The sequence below is a fragment of the Taeniopygia guttata genome, chromosome 6 (assembly GCF_048771995.1).
Source record: "Taeniopygia guttata chromosome 6, bTaeGut7.mat, whole genome shotgun sequence".
Taxonomy (NCBI): domain Eukaryota; kingdom Metazoa; phylum Chordata; class Aves; order Passeriformes; family Estrildidae; genus Taeniopygia; species Taeniopygia guttata.
In genome coordinates this window covers 1223920-1240519 of record NC_133031.1, presented here as the reverse complement: position 1 = coordinate 1240519, position 16600 = coordinate 1223920, and the positions used below count along the sequence as shown (strand labels likewise).

The 16600-nt window shown below is 41.1% G+C and overlaps 1 long non-coding RNA gene across 1 annotated transcript; it reads right to left on the bottom strand.

The window, feature by feature from the left end:
- Nucleotides 1-6132: 6132 nt before the first annotated feature.
- On the bottom strand, nt 6133-16272 carry LOC140684402 (uncharacterized). The gene is made up of 2 exons (XR_012056624.1): nt 16155-16272; nt 6133-7051 (listed from the first exon to the last, which is right to left on the bottom strand). It is a non-coding gene; the product is annotated as an uncharacterized lncRNA (long non-coding RNA).
- Nucleotides 16273-16600: the final 328 nt, after the last annotated feature.

Sequence of the window (16600 nt, the reverse complement as noted above, 5' to 3'; positions counted from 1 at the left end):
TGTTGTCAGGGGGTCTCTTTTTCTGCTGTCCGGTGGTCGTTTGAGGAAAGCTCCTATTCTTCTTCTTCCGAGGTAGCATTAACTCTGCAACAACTGCTCCAAATATGGTTAGGCAGCTTGCAAAGATTTCTCAATTCCACAATCTATTGATTCCATACATCCTGCCTTCCTGCCCCACTGTTTCCTGCGTCTTACACAATCCCTAGGACTTTTCCTGATTAATAAAAACTATCCTATTGTCTTTCAGAATTCCCCCCTTTGTCTTTTCATCATTTTGTTCATCAAACCTTTGTAATTCTTGGTGGCTTAAAACTAGGATCTCTTCCGTTTCTAGGTTTTCTGGTATTGACTCATATTTCGCTCTTATCAGCATCAGGTGTGATGCTTCTAGCCTTCCCTTAATAATTTCCAATATTTTACTAAAAATGCAAGGACCAAAAGTTAACCAAGCATTAATAAGATCACAGGGCCTGCTATAGTTGATAATAAAGTGGTTAGCCATGGGGAGCTGTTGAACCAAGTTTCATACAACTCTGTTGTGCCCCTCTCTCTTTTCTCTGTTTTTCTAGTCCTTCTCTTAGCTTAGTAGGGAAATAAACTCTTTCGTTTGTTTCACTAGAGAGGTTACTCCTGTACTGACACCTGCTCCCCCCATGATCATTAAAGCAGCCACTGTAAGTGCGGTGAAGGGCTCTTGTCTTTGTAAGTGAAAACTTGGTACACTCCTTCTGCCAACTTCCAGAGGGTGCTAAATCGGGAGTCGTCACTTGGTGGCATTGTGGTTTGGTTATTTGTTGTCTGGTCCCTAACTCCTAAGTCACTTTGATTACTGATTATTTCAGGATAGGCTCTCTCCCTTTCCTTGGCTATCACAGGGTTAGGGCCTACTGCCTGTGTATCTGGTGGCACAGGTCTCTTCTTTATGGTGAACATATTACCTCTGTTCTTACCAGGTTCCCAATGTTGGAAGCCCCGTGTTTTTCCCACGATCCATCCTTGGTCCATTGATTCGGTTATGTTTAGATAAACGGATTGACAGTTCCCCGAGTCCACAATGCCACCACTGGAATCCCTCTGCAGAGGTTTATATCCATAAGGCCCCCATGATACTTTAAGAAATTTATCTCCTGCTACTGACCAATCTGAAACATTTCACAGCCCCAGTGCCCACAGAAATATTGTCCAGGGTAGTTGCAATACCCTTTCCCTGGGTTCGATGCTGGGCACATATAAAATCCGTTTTTATCCAAACAAGGCTCTATAGGGGCTAGTTCACATAACTGTGGGTTAAAACTAGGGGATCCAGTTGTTATCTGGTTCTGAATTTCCACACCATCCACTCGGGTTAGTGTCCACTTAAAAGGTTGGTGTAAAGCTTGGGAGCCCTCTCCTTGGTATAGGGTACAAAATATTATACCAGTAATTTGCCAATAAGGGTGGAGTCCTGACCTTGCATTTACTATATAATGTCCTATTCTCCCTTTTTGGGTTTGTTGCCCTGTTGGTGTCTCGGGGGTAATCAGACTGGTCTTCTGGAGGAACTTAGTACTTGGCTGGCAATAGTTGGAGCATTTCAGCATTATTCTATTTTTGGGGGGCCTGGCTCTTTCCCCTCTGCCTCGCCCGCCGACTCGGGTGCTTCGAGCCGCGGGGTAAACCATCTTCTCGGCAGCAGCGGTACTCGCCTGAGCGCCCATTCCCCTGCTCCTGCCTAACCTTGTACTGTTCCCAGTTCTTATCCTTGACCGGGGGTGGGTCACACGGGACCCCCTTTAGTTCCCTCCGACAACACTCTTTTATAATTTGGACAACAAATGGAGGGGGCTCGTTAGAGTGGAAACAAAAGTTTTCTGGATGCACCCCTCTGGTGTAAATTTTCCTCAGATTCAAAGGGAATCCACTGATTTCCCACTCCCCTAATTTCAACACAGCCTCGGTTAATTCTCGTTCAGTCGTGTAACATTCTGTACAAACCCCAGTGGGCAGCCTCCCCCTTCGGCACTGGACTCCCCACCGTTCTTGGCAAACTTTACATGCAAAGCATACAAAAGGATAACAATCACAGTTTACCTTATTACAAATTATCAAATAATCACTAACAAGCAGGTAATTATATCCCTCTTGCTCCCCTTTGTGACCGACTTGAATGATGTATACAGAGTTCATCAGTTTCTCTTAAATGTAACCTTCAAGTCCCCAGGCTGGCTGGTCACTTTCCAGTGGTCGTCTGTGGTGACTGGACCTTTGACGTGGCTCGCATGAGTCCACCCCTTCTCAGCTGTTCTGATAGCAGTTTCTGTGGTAAGCAAACAACAAACGGACCTTCCCAACGTGAGGTCAGGCAGGTCTCTTTCCAAGTTTTAATAAGCACTTTATCCCCAGGCTTTATTTTGTGAATAGGGAGGTCCAAAGGTGGTCTCTGCACTACCAGCCCCTTTTTCTGGAGCTCCTCTCTCCTATTCATTTTCTGTGTGATGTACTACAACATGTGCAGTTGCCCTTGCTGTGGGGAAGGTTTCCACATAGTGGGTGAGGTGATCCACTATGACTAGCAAGTACTTACACCTTCTCACTTTAGGTAACTCTGTGAAATCCACCTGTACGTGAGAAAAGGGTCTGTGAGCCAGCTCCCGACTGCCCATCACTCTCTCTCTTTGCTGCTGCTTATTTACCTTTAAGCAGGTTAGACAGCGACTGGTTACCTGCTTGGCCAGGTTATATACCCCTATACACATATCTTTAATAGCAAATTGGTCTATTAGTGCTTGAGTTCCCCAGTGCGTTTTGCCGTGCATTGCCTGTAATACTCTCAATGCCATTGCTTTTGGCAACACCTCCCGACCATCAGGTAATATCCATTTGCCTTCCTCTTTTTCCCGTACCCCCATTCGGTCCAATTCTCCTTTTTCTTGAACAGTAAATGTTAAAATGAATTTTGGGCCGTGTGAACAGCAATATTTCTCCTCAGGGCTTTCACAAAAATATTCCAAACCACCCCCACAGGTGGTACCACTCTCCCGTTGCATGCTCATCGGTTTATATTTTAAAGTTAGTAGTGCCACTCTTTTTGCCTCCTGGTCAGCTAGATTATTTCCTCTGATTGTGTTTCCCATGCTCTTCTGGTGTCCCCATACGTACACTATAGCTATCTCTTTTGGACCCCTTATTGCCTGCAAAATCTGTTTTATAAGTTCTTCATGCAACAGTCCTTTACCCTGTGAATTGATTAAACCTCTTTCCTCCCAAATTTTCCCGAAAGTGTGCACAACACCATAGGCATATTTTGAGTCAGTGTAAATTGTCCCCGCCTTTCCCTCTAATAATCTTAGAGCCCTTAATACTGCATACAACTTGCATGCCTGGGCGGACCAGCTGGGGCTCAGGGGACCAGATTCCTTTACCTGTTGGTTTTTTCCATCAATTATATCATATCCCGACCTTCTTTTCCCTTCAAGTACCCTGGATGATCCATCCACAAACAGCTTATCCCCCGTTTTCAGTTCTTCCCCCTCCAGGTCTGGTCTAATCTTTATTTGTTCTTCTATTTGTTGGAGGCAATCATGTGATAATTCTGAGCGAGGCTCACCATACAGAAACTGTGCAGGATTTTGGAGGGCAGTGGCCTCAAGTGTCAATTTAGGGGATGAAATTAGGATTTCTTCATACTTCAAAAGCCTAGCCTCTGTAATCCATTTTTCTGCTTTCAGCTGCAATACTCCCCTTATGTTATGTGGGGACATTACCCTTAACTCACTTCCAAAGGTAATCTTACTGGTTTCTTCTACCAGCAAAGCAGCTGCCACTATTGCCTGTAAACAGGTGGGCCACCCACGACTAACAGGATCCAGAAGCTTTGATAAGTAGGCTACTGGTTTCTTACTCCCAGCCCAATCTTGAGCCAAAACTCCATATGCCATCCCCCCATCTACATTAACAAACAGATAAAAAGGTCTCTTCAGATCAGGGAGGCTAAGAACAGGTGCATTACTCAATTCTCTTTTAAGGGCCTCTAATTTTTCCTCATCTTCTTGTGACTATCTGAGTAATCCTTCCTTTGTCAATTTATCATATAAAAATTTTATCTTTCCACTGAAATTTCCTATCCACTGCCTGCAGTACCCAAATAGTCCCAATAATTGCCTTACTTGCCTTTTAGTCCTTGGGGCTGGGATTGAGAGAATCCCTTTAACTCTGTCCGGATCTAGTTTCTTAGTTCCCTTACTCCATCTGTGGCCCAAGTACTTTACCTCTTTTTCTACAAACTACAATTTGGATTTAGACACTTTCAATCCCTTTATACTCAAAAAGTTCAGTTATCTTATGCTTCTCCTGTCTCACTGCCTCCTCCTCTCGTCCTGCACCTTAAAGGCTTTTTGCACATTCTGTCCCCTAGGGACGGCTCTCTTAATGCCCTGTATGATTATGTTCTGCAGGTCGTCCATATGGGTCCTATGCTGCAGGTCTTGGTTATTCCATTGGGGATTTTGCAGGGGACTTTTAGTGTCTGCTAATGGTCCCTGTTGATGTTTATTATCCTAGGTTCTCATCCCCATTTCCCTTATCATTCTCCTTTCCTCTTTAAAATCCCCCAAACTCCGGGTCAAATCCCCCCAAGATTTGGGTCAGAACTTCCTAATTTTGGGTCCATACTCCCCAGATTTGGGTCACAACCCCCCAGATTTGGGTCAGAATCCCCCAGATTTGTGTCAAAACCTCCAAATTTCAGGTCCAAGTCTTTAAATTCTGCCTCCAAACCCCCAAATTTGGGTCAGAACCACCCAGACTCGGCTCAGAACCTCCTGGTTTTGGGTCAGAACCCCCTAAAATCTCCTGAAATGTCCCCAAATTTGGGTCAGAACCTCCTGGATTTGGGACAGAACCCTCCAAACTCGGCTCCAAACCTCCAAAACCTCTTTAAAATCCCCCAAATTTGGGTCCAACCCCCCCAAATTTGGGTCCAAACTCTCCCAAAACATCCTTAAAATAGTGGATCATTTTTGCTTTATCTTTTCCCTTTCTCCTACTGGGAAAGGCATGCCAATTATTTATCATTACTCCTAGAGGACTATCCTCAGGGATCTGGGGAAGCTTTGCAGGGGTTCCCCCACCCATGGGACCAGAGGGCTTGCTTTTCCTCTGTCCCATCTTCCGGAGTGCACTCAATTTTTCACACACGCGCTCCCCTGGTTCGTGGCCCAAGCCCTCTCGGGTATTGGGAACCGCACTACTGAGGGTCCGCACTCACTTGGTCTCTATGAGACCTCTCATACACAACACTCCGGGAAAACCACCCCAAACCGAGCGGGAAACCGGCCTGTACTTACGCGTCCTGCGTCTTCGCTCGGATCTTCGTGCACAAAGTTTACAGGGGTAACCGGTTCTCCTTTTAACCGGCTCTCCTTTGCCCGCAGCTTAATTTAGGTTCCTCGGTAGAGAAACCGAAAGGTTGGGACAATCGGGCTGCCAAAAAAAAGGCGGGGCGCCTCCCGAGGGTCCCAGAACAACCAGGCTATTTCTCTATCCGAGTCACGGCACCAAATTGTGATAAATTATGACATGGGACCAATTTGTGTCACTTTATAAAGAGAATTTTATTAATTTAGCAAGCAAGCAATACGGGCAAATGCAGCGCTGGGCGGCCGGGGAGCCTCTCTCTGCTCCACCCACGGCTCGCATCAGTTCCTTATCTCGGTCCTTCTTTATACTGTATCATTTTCTGCTGACATGGCCTTCCAGATGTACTCTGCGGACGTGCTTCCTGTTGTCAGGGGGTCTCTTTTTCTGCTGTCCGGTGGTCGTTTGAGGAAAGCTCCTATTCTTCTTCTTCCGAGGTAGCGTTAACTCTGCAACAACTTCTCCAAATATGGTTACGCAGCTTGTAAAGATTTCTCAATTCCACAATCTATTGATTCCATACATCCTGCCTTCCTGCCCCACTGTTTCCTGTGTCTTACACAATCCCTAGGGCTTTTCCTGATTAACAAAAACTATCCTATTGTCTTTCACAATTATCAGTTATGATATTTCCTTTCACTCATAGGTATATTAAGTATGCACTCTCCCCTTCTCCTTCTCTATTGGTTTATGTTTATATATATCCACCTGTTATAAATGAAAGTTTGTCCAGCCAAATTAAAAATTAAATAAAAAGAATTTTATTTATGATCAAAATCCATCTCGCCAGCCACAAGGAAAAAGGGCAGTGCCGAGCCTGGGTTCGGCGCTGGGTGCGTGACAGGAAGGAGCCTCTCAGCAGAGGTTCCTCTGGACACCCACACCACCCTCTCAGACCCCGCAGTTCTTATAGGAAATTTTCTGCCCGAGGCGAGGATTTCAGCCATCTGCTGCTTCTTTCCATTCAGTTCCCCATATTCATAAAGTTATTTTCTCCAGGCCGAGTCCAAACAATCCAAGTCCAGGTGTGGACGATCTTGCTGATCAAGTTACAGGAACTGTGGCGTTCAGATGTATCAGCCCGGAGGTTTCCAGAGATCCCAATCTCAAGTTGTTACTGGGATGATCAGCTTCCAGGCTTCCCAGTATCGGTTCCTGGAACAGCCCATCTCCGGGCGAGCCACATGTAGTAGATTGTAAATGAGACATTGTTTGGCTTAGGTGGAACCCAAATATGGGGGGAGCGGCTGGCTGGCTGCAGCACTGGCATGTGCTTTTATGTTAAGCTAAACATTTCATATATTGAATCATGTTTTCTACATTTAATATAACAATATCTCAGAGGCGCAAATTATAATCATTAATGCCACACCCCATACTCCTCCTATCTAGACCTTGATTTTTTGTTAGGCTGTTTCCCCACTGGGGACATCCCCCCTTTAAAAGTTGTCATTTTTCTCTACTTCCTGCCCTTTTTGCTGTGCATTCCCTTTGAATGTTGCGCCGTGTCACCTGTGCTGCTCCCTGTGCGGGAAGAAATCAAGACAGCTCGGAGACGCGTGCAAGGGTCCTTCCCTCTTCCTTTGCCTCCATCCTCCCTCGTGGGTGCACTCTTAGCAGCCTCAGTTTGTTCTACCTCAGCATGTGCTGCTTTTTCCTGTAAAGAAACCCAAAAACTGAGAAATGAAACGCGGTCATCATCAAAGGCACAGAGCATGGAGCTGTCAGGGTCCCTCAGAGGTCACTCAGTCCTTCCCTGAGCATAAAGGTGGGAACAGCTGCTCCTGAGAGGGCCTTGTCTCACCTGTTCTTCCTGGGTTCCATGGGACCCAGCCAGCTCAGGGCAGATTACTCCAGTGCTCATTCATCCCTGCTGAACAGCCTAATCTCACACTCAATGGAGAGTAGAACTGGTTTTTACTCTATGAAAACCAATCCAATTTGCACATTAGATGTTTGCACGAATTACTGACTGGAGGGTGCTGGAGGCAAATTACAAAACTAGTGGCTGTGGATCAAGCAGAAGTTCGCATACTGTTGCTGGAAGGAAAGGATATGGTCAAAACAGGGAAATAAATGAGTGCATGAGGAATTTAGAGTAGGGCTATGGAAATTGGGAAGAGGCCTACACTAAAACAGCAGATGAGAAAGCCTGGCTTTTCACACCCCAGGAACTGGTGTCTAGTACACAGAAAGAGCTAAAAGGAAAAGTGGCTATCAACTTGCATGATGGAGATGACCTAGACAAAATTAATATAATCTCGTTCCCAGACTTTCAGAGCTCAGAAATTTATCAACTTTACCAATGGAAGTTACTTAAAACACAAAGACTTTTGTCCCAGCTTTCCCAGCTCAGCAGACCTGAATAGAAATTCATCCAGTCCCAGAGCGAAAAAGTGAGCAAAGATTTTAATGGGCCTTTCAAATGAAACAGCTGCATATGCATCCTCATATAAAGAATCCCCTTGAAGAAATGATAAAACTCTTGTATCACTATAGAGTAATTCCACAGAAAAGGTTTTGTTGTTTCTGATTAAAGTGTAAAGTGTTGGCAACGCAGGGTGAAAAAAATGTTCTCCTAGAAGAGAACATTTATTGTCTTAAGTTAATTACAAGAGATACAAAATACTGGCACAGATTTCAGAAGATACCGTTCATCTGTGTACTATTTGCACAGTAGCTTCTGCCAAAGTGGAGAAAGACGAGAGAGAAAATGAAAAACTGTGTTCTTAGAACAACAGAGGAGACATCCCTGGACTTCTAAAGCACTTTGCTAGAACCTAGAGGCAGTGGCACAGAGAGATAATGTCACATCCCCATAAACAGTCCTAAAGTAAAGTTTATCACCAGCCTCTGAAAAAAAAATGTAGATCGGATAAAGCCAAAACACCCCTCTGCCTAGGAAAAAAAATATTTAGAAAAAATATTTAGGATTTTTCAAAAAATATTTAGGATTTTTCAAATAATCTGACTTGCAAATTTCAAATACAATTAAAAAAAATTCAAGCTGGAGTTTCAATTCCTAAATTAAATCCCACACATTTGGTGTCTGGAATTGGTCTGTTTTCTCTCATTTGCATTCAGTTCTCCTGCCACAAAAGAAGCAGAGGATATAAAACAACAAAGCCAAGAACAAAAATTGGTTTCTGAAGCAATTCTGCTGAGGATTTTCTTTTCTATTCCCTCCTGAAATAGCATAATATATGTGACATATGTAGAATTCTCATAGAGGCATTTTGGTCTGAATAAACTCAGCTGTTTTAAGAAGAGTAGCATTAAAATCAGTAAAAAACAGTAGACACTACTAAGACAAAGCAAGAAGCTGCCACCTCCATGGACGAATGCTATGCTCCAAAAATACATATTCAAGTTAGGAAGTAAATATGTTATCTTTTAGAAGGTTAGGTATTATTTTGCCTTTTGTTGTTGAGGGTAGGACAGTACAAGCAAAAGCCTGACAAGTAACTTTGTTCCACACAGGATGGGTGGATCATTCCCTGCCTGTGGCCTACATGTGGCCAGTTCATTATCAGGAAGTATTTGGGGTTTAAACCTCAGACTTCTCTGTTACCACTGAACGCATGAACTGCATGATTTGCTAGGAAGAATTTCCACAGATTAATTTCCACAGATTTTTTGTATGAACGGTAATAAATTTAAAACCTTTTTCCAAGACTATGTTGCAACATTTACTCAGCTCTGTTTCCATGGAAAGACATCCCTGGTTACTGACAGCCCTGAACCAGAATATTTTGGAAGAGCTAATGCAGAAATGAATTAGTGCAGCCTAGTGCATGGTCTAATCCAAGTGAATATTCTTTGAAAACATGCTCAGCAGCATTGACCACGTCATTAAAAGGCCCTGATCCTGCATGATTAATGGTAATGGGATCTTTGTCACTGACTTTCAATGAGCACTGGAATGAGCCTTAAGCTATCAGAAAGGGCAGCTGCTTAAAATATTAATTGCTCTTTTACTTGAGAGCTATCAAAATAAAACGTACAGTGTAAATACATAGCCCTACAGAGATGCGAAAGTGCCCACGAGCAAAGTGTTAATTTTTCTGAGGCTTTTGTAGCTGCAAACATCTACAGATTCAACAGATTGTCTGGGAAGCTCTGCCAGAATTTTACATTACCAATTAGTCGGCTTCAAGGACAGTGGTTTCCCTGCTAGCACCATAAAAGGCTGGCAATTTCTCAGACTGGATCAAACCCCTGATATTTGCTTCACTCTGCATTCACTCAGGATACCTGGAAGCTGCCTGACTCTCCTTTTACTTCAGCACACCTGTGGATTTGCCTCTTCTTAATAGCGAGAAACCTGAACTTAAGCGATCGGGACCAAACAAGTCTTGCAGCTTTTTACTTTTGTCAGCATCTACTTTAATACAGGCCACGCATTCAGGCTAAGAGCTGCACTCTCAGCTGTGCAATTGTAAAAGGGAGAACCCAACACGTGAAAGTTCTGCCTCCTTCAGGAGACCTCTGCTTACAAGTTCCCAGCTCCGCACTACAGGGAAAAGGTGAATGGATTTGAGCATGTTTGCAAGAGAAGCCAGAAACATTGTGTTAAGATTTACTAAAGTAAACTTTTGTTAATGGTCAATAGACAGTATTTTAAGTAGATGAGGAAGAAGTGACGGGACAAGAGACAGGTTTTCCTTCACTCACTTTCTTAAAGTGTTTAGAACATGTTTAACCATCCTGTTCATTACCGAGCCCTAGCTACCTTTCAAGGATCAAACTAACAGCTTAGCTTTCTCCTCCTATCCCATCCGTCACTCCTCCCACCTGAGCTTTTTTGTTTGGTTAGTTTTAGGCTCAGGCTTTCTTGTTCATTTCTTTTGTCCTTAAAAAAATGAAATAAACAGGGATAGAGATACTTTATGCTGATCGATGAAGTATTCCCAACAGTAAGCCCCCAGTTCTCATCCAGAAACTGGGGGATGTTGAAAACAGTATTCATTACTTTACAATGGCAGACATTGGATGACTTGAACATCATATGAAATACTGGACTGTATTCAACTCTCAGGCCTGTTGTCCCCTTTTGATCTACCATATAGCAGTATGTTGCTACATTAATAATGTGGTATATAGTAATGCTGGCTATTTAAGTATTGTCTTACTGTGAAACTCCTTCTGTTTAGATGCCTTTTGTGTTCCACTTATATTAATGGAACATTAGTTCTAGATTCCTAGCCATGAAACTAGCAAAACCAACCTGTTTCGCTACAAAAAGATATATCACTAAAATTATGGATACTATGGTTTTAAAGCATGCAGTTCTCCCTGTTTAAACCCCCTGACTTTTATAGCATTTTTTTCAGGGATAAAGATACACAGAAGAAACCACTTCGGTTTATTGTTCCTTCCTTTCCCCCTCTCATCCAGTCTTTCTTCCACAAGATACCTGTTCGTGGTATTTATATTCATAACAACATCTTATTAATTAAAACACATTCCCACAATTCTGCTGCCTGTCTTTTTTCACCACCTCTAACACTAAGCATTTGAATTAATACACACGGAGGATCTCTGTAAGGGTGCTGACAGCTGCTGCAACTGTCCTATACCCATAAAATGCATAGACCATCACTAGCCTAGGGAAGGCAGAGACACTCAGACTGCTGAGGATTCTGCTTATGCAGGATGATGATGGACACAAACTGCCTAGAAATTCAGGCTTCTCACATGGAATCTGACCAGACAGAGATCATGCTACTTCTGAAATGTATTTTGAGTGGGTTTTTTTATTACTGAGTGAGTATGGAGCTGTGAGCAATTTATGATGTACCTTTTTCTTATGAACAGCAGGAATGTATTACCCAAAGGTTATTACTTCAAAATATGAAACAGAGCTCATCCTCAGTAATTCTCCTTCCTCCATGGCAATTTGCATTAACTGTGCAATTTTTATTTTGAGTTTTAGATACACAGTTGTTTACTATTTGCATTACATTTTATTTCTCATATCCATTGATGGGGTCTTAATCGTAGTCTTGCATGAAATTTTGACTTACAAGCAATTTAGTATACATTTTCATGGTAGCAATTACAATATGTTTTTGAGGCTGACATGTTTTTAGTGACAACTACTGAAAAAATCTCTCCTCCAAATATCTTCAAAGCAAATCCCTAGTTCAATGTGAAAACCAAAACTGGTGGATTTCAGTACAGACTTTCAGAGATAAGCTAATATATATTTTATAACTGCTCTCAGTGAATTTTTCGTACACTAACTTACTCATATACTCTTTTAAATCTATACCTAATTTTGGAATCTACAAGTATATAAATAGTCCTATTGACCTTGACCTTTCACACGGTTGTATCTGTATGCATGTTTCAAGGCAACTATTCTAAAATCCCAGTGCTCAATACTACAAGGTTCATGTTATGAGCGCTGCTTCTTTCCTCTAGGTATTGGAGACTCATCTGCTGAGAGTGACAACAATTTCTCAGAATACAGGAAGAGGGCAGAAATAAAACACCTGGAAAACACTGTACAAGCCATACTGAAAGGCAGAGTTACTGAAATGGCTCAAGCCTACATTTCATCAAAATCTCAATCTTCTATGTATTTTGTATATGTAATGAACATGGGGAAAACTCAGCATTTCTTGTTCTTCCCGTAGTCACCTGGCTGGCCTGGCTGGACTTTATGCAAAGTGTGCATCCCAGACCATCTTTCCAAAAGTACCTATCAGATCCTATTAACAAATTCATATGCAGCCTTGTGTTACAGAACCAGTGAAAAAAAATATAAAAAATCCAACATCCATCATTTGTATATTTTCATAAAATACCAATTTTCAATTTAAGGAATTTCACTCCTTATTTTTATTTCTGAAGTTCATAACATCCCCAATGAATCTCTGAAAGATTTGACCTCCCATTGTACCGCTTTTTATGCTGGAGTCAGATGGATAAGCAGAAGAACTGTGGTTTTGCTAAAACTTAAGTATGTGTACAAAATCCAAACCTAAATCTGTGCCTATAAATAAGACTGTAAACAAAACCCTGCAAAACAAACTCCCACAGCATGAACAGAGATTTCATACAGTAAGCAGAATATTCTGCCCCATTTCAATTGCCATGAGCACTGCTGATCATCCCCTTCTGAATGATAACTGCTGACTCCAAAGAGGGCTCTGCACTTGTCCCTGTGCCAAACCTTGTCCACATGCACTGCACACACATACCATGTGGACCTACCTGCAAGCACTGCAGCTTCAGTAAGAGGCACATGATGCTTAACAAGAACTCAGGATGTTTATTTAAAGAGTAAAAAACTCATCCATTTTCATTATTCTGTGAAACACAGACAAGATGGGAAATACAGAGGCTGGCTCAGGTCTAATGTACCCATATGCTGCAGAGCAAGGCTCAGGCTGGTATCCCTGAAAGGCAGTGACAAAGAAGGAATGCTCATTCAAGAAGACACAGCAGCAAGATAAACTATTGAAATTGCAACAATGAGGATGAATTGTAGGGAACTCAGATATATGAGGGAATGAGAAACAACTAACTTGGCTACAGAGAGATTACAGAGAGTGCAATGCATTCTGTGCAGTTGCTCAAGAATCGAGTAACTCCTCAATTGTTTGAGCAGCACCTCTCCAGCGCTGTCAGTGCTCAAATGTCCCTGCACCAGCATCCACCAACAGGAGAAGCTGTGGTGGAATGCTGCTGTCAGCCCTGGAGCAGAGATACATTTAATCCAGATTTTGTCCTAAACTGGCTGTCATTCTTTGAATAATGACATCAATACTAAGAGTTTTTGCAGTAGGTGAACTATAATATAGATAATGAGTTGCAAAGTCTGGTATGCCAGTTGTCAACTTCAATATTTTTCTCTTCTTTCTGGAATTTTGTAAGTGAAAACCTAGTTGAAAATATTGAACTATGTTTTCACATTTGCTGCCAATGAAAGAGCACAGAAGAGTTTCATCTTTCAGGATGCTAATTGTTTTTTAAATGAGATGTTCAATGATAAAGTTAATGGTCATCTTTACAATTTTTATAGTAATTGAGACATTAGTCATAGATAAAGATTTGCTCAGGGAGGAAGAAAGAACAGATCCCTCTGTGGGTTTTATTTCTCCAGAGAAAATAGATTCTTATTGAAACTATGGAAAGGTCCTGAGTGAAAGGCAAGGAGTAAACAAAATCTTTATAAAAGTTGTTTTCAGAGCAAAGTCAAAATTGATAAATTGCTTCCTCTCAGATATTTTGCTTTACAAAATTTTAAAGATTCCCCCAATGCCCTGGTAGCCGACGTTCAAAACAAAACCAAAGAAATCAGTTTCTTGTCCTTTAGAGATTTCTAACAGCTCTGCCACACTCACACCCAATTCCCCTGCCTTCTACCTTTAGGGAAGAGTTTGTAAATTGTCAGCTTACCCCTTGAAAAGAGCACTCTAGGACTCTACTATACGACTCCCCTTTTTAGGGGTACCTCAGTATTCTGGCTCCATACCTTAATGGGGTTAATAACCTCATTTTCTGTAAAAAAGCATCTTCCAGCTGCAGTACTGGGATTTGTTCTGGGCACTGTCATCCTCTTTTTCCTTATCTTCAGTTTCATTTGCTGCAACAAAGACTGTGTGGAAGCCTCACTCTCTTTCACTGAAGAATTTCAAGGCTTTTATCTTAACATACCACAACACTGAATTTTGGCATTTCTTAAATGTCCAGTTCATCCACAGAACATCCTTTTGAGGCTGGCTTCACTGCATTACCCATGGTCTAAGGATGAGATGCCTCAAAGAAAATAAATCACAAATTGTCATCAGGCTGCAGGGTAAAATCAAGCTGAAATGCACCGAATGAGGCTGTGAGCAGCAGAGTGCAGTCGGCTGGGAACTAGAGCCAGGCAGCAGCTCAGTCACCATCCTGCTACCCCAGTTGTACTCCAGTCCACTGAAGCCATTTTATTCAGTTTACTGGGTACTACTCAGGCTGATATGGGCTTTAGAACAGCAAGAGCTGTTCTGATGACAACAGAGGTGGAGAGTGACCTTTAAAGCCTATGCAGAACTGCACTTTTCCTGTTGGGATTGTGCCCACATCAGTCTTTCTTACATTTAAGTGATAAAATTACTGCTAAATTTTGTATTTTCTTGATAAGTGTACAGAAAAGGCTTTAGTGTATTTTGAAATGCTGGTGGTTTTTAAAGGAGTAGAATATCTCCTTTAAGAAATTACATTATGATTTTCTAAAGAGGATATAGAAATACTGTGACAGTTGTCACCATCCACTACTATGCTGAAGACAAAAAATCACGCAGAAGCTTGTAACTCTTGAGTAACTGATCAACAAATCATATTAAAACTGTTCCAGAGAGTGATGTGCAACCTCACAGTTAATAAATATATTTTCACTGATTTCAGCAAGTTGTACTTTGGGGCATTACTTACTGGAAAAGAATGTCAGCAGTAAATACTTAACAAATTAAGTTGTTAATCCACTTGGACTTTTAGCAGAAAGTAACCAGGTAAGTTTCAATACTTTCTGCTTTATAACTGACAAGAGTATTCAAAGATGAGTATTTGCAGTAAGAATTTATTATCCTTTCAAGTCCTTACTCTCTTATTTACATCAATTTCCAGCTTTCTTAGTTTGAGTTTACATGCCTTCCACATCCTATCTGAGCTAAATAAGAAGACAGAATGGAGCAAAACAAATGCACTGTGTGCTACCTACAAACATGGTATGTACATGTTATGCTTTTTGATTTAATTATACTCTTTACCATTTAACTGCACTCTAATGTCTATATGAATGTTGGTCAAGATCTTCCCTTGTGTTGTCTTTGCCTTAACATTTGTATGTTTCCTCATGTCTTCACAAAGAAAGGCTCATAGGGAACAGTTGAAGAAAATAAGTACATTTTGCAAAATATTTGCTAACCATTAATCAGCTGGCAGCTCCTCAGTACTGGGTAATCTTCTGAATGACACATGTACAGGAAACAACTCTACATGAGTCTACAAAGTCATGGCTTTGGGAAAAGCTGTGAAGCAGATTTGAGGATAGTAAAAACAAAATGGTGCAGATTTAAATTAAGTGAGTGAACCCACACCCACACAGAGAGATTCCCATCCTATGAAACCAGTGACAAGACCTCTGGAGAAGGATACCATGGATGCTCAGAACATGAACTACTTTGGAAATTACATCATTTGCACACTACATGATGACTGACCAAAAAGATATAAGCTGTTGAAATTTTTTACAGCATTTTCTTGTTACTATTCTAATCACTCCCTATGTGCAAAAGTATTTCCAAGTGTTGCAGTATATAAAGAAAAGAAAGATTTCAATTTGTCTCAATTTTTTCTTCTAATTCTCCAGCAATGATAAAAAACAAATCTAAAAAGAAATTTTGATATATAATTAGCTGAAAATGTAATCGCACTTTCAAAACCACTGTGGAAACTACCAGTGCAATATTTAGGACATAAAGCTCTATGACTAAAAAAATTAAAGCAAAAACAAAATTAAAGATCCCAAAACAAACCAGCAAGGTGAGGAATCATTACTGCAACTCATTAGGTAAGCATCCTTTCCTTCAGAGGCAAGTCTTTTTAAAAAAGAGTCTACAAGCACACTGGCTCTGATGTATTAATTTAAAATTCTTACTTTTCTGAAAAAGACAGATATGTCAAATGATCATTATATTCACTGTGTAAATAAGGCTTTATTTAATTGTAAATCCACATAAATCGCTGTAAAAATATATTGATCTTACCTTTTAACATCCACTCTGTAATGTCTGACCAGAAGAGGGAAAAGTACTCTCACTGCCAGCACAGTCAATCACTGCCTCTACTGCCAATCCAGTAGAAACTCCTTGTCATTAAAAAGGCAATATCCTATGCATTTTAGGATATTTTTTTAAAAAAACATCTCAGGGAACTAGTGCAAAAACTAGAGAGGGAGTCACTAAATAACAACTCTCCTAAAGATAAAAACGCTAATAATATAAATCAATAAATAATTAAAATTAGAAATAGTAATAGAAAGGAAAAAAATTGTGTCATATTTCAAACTTCTTTACAGTTGTTTGATATTTATTTGACCAGTTCTTGTTTCATGATGTATTTTAAAGTTCTTTATGATTAATTTTTAACCAAGAAACATATTTTCTGTAATCTAGCCCACAGATGTTTGAATCACCTATTTCCACTAGTATAT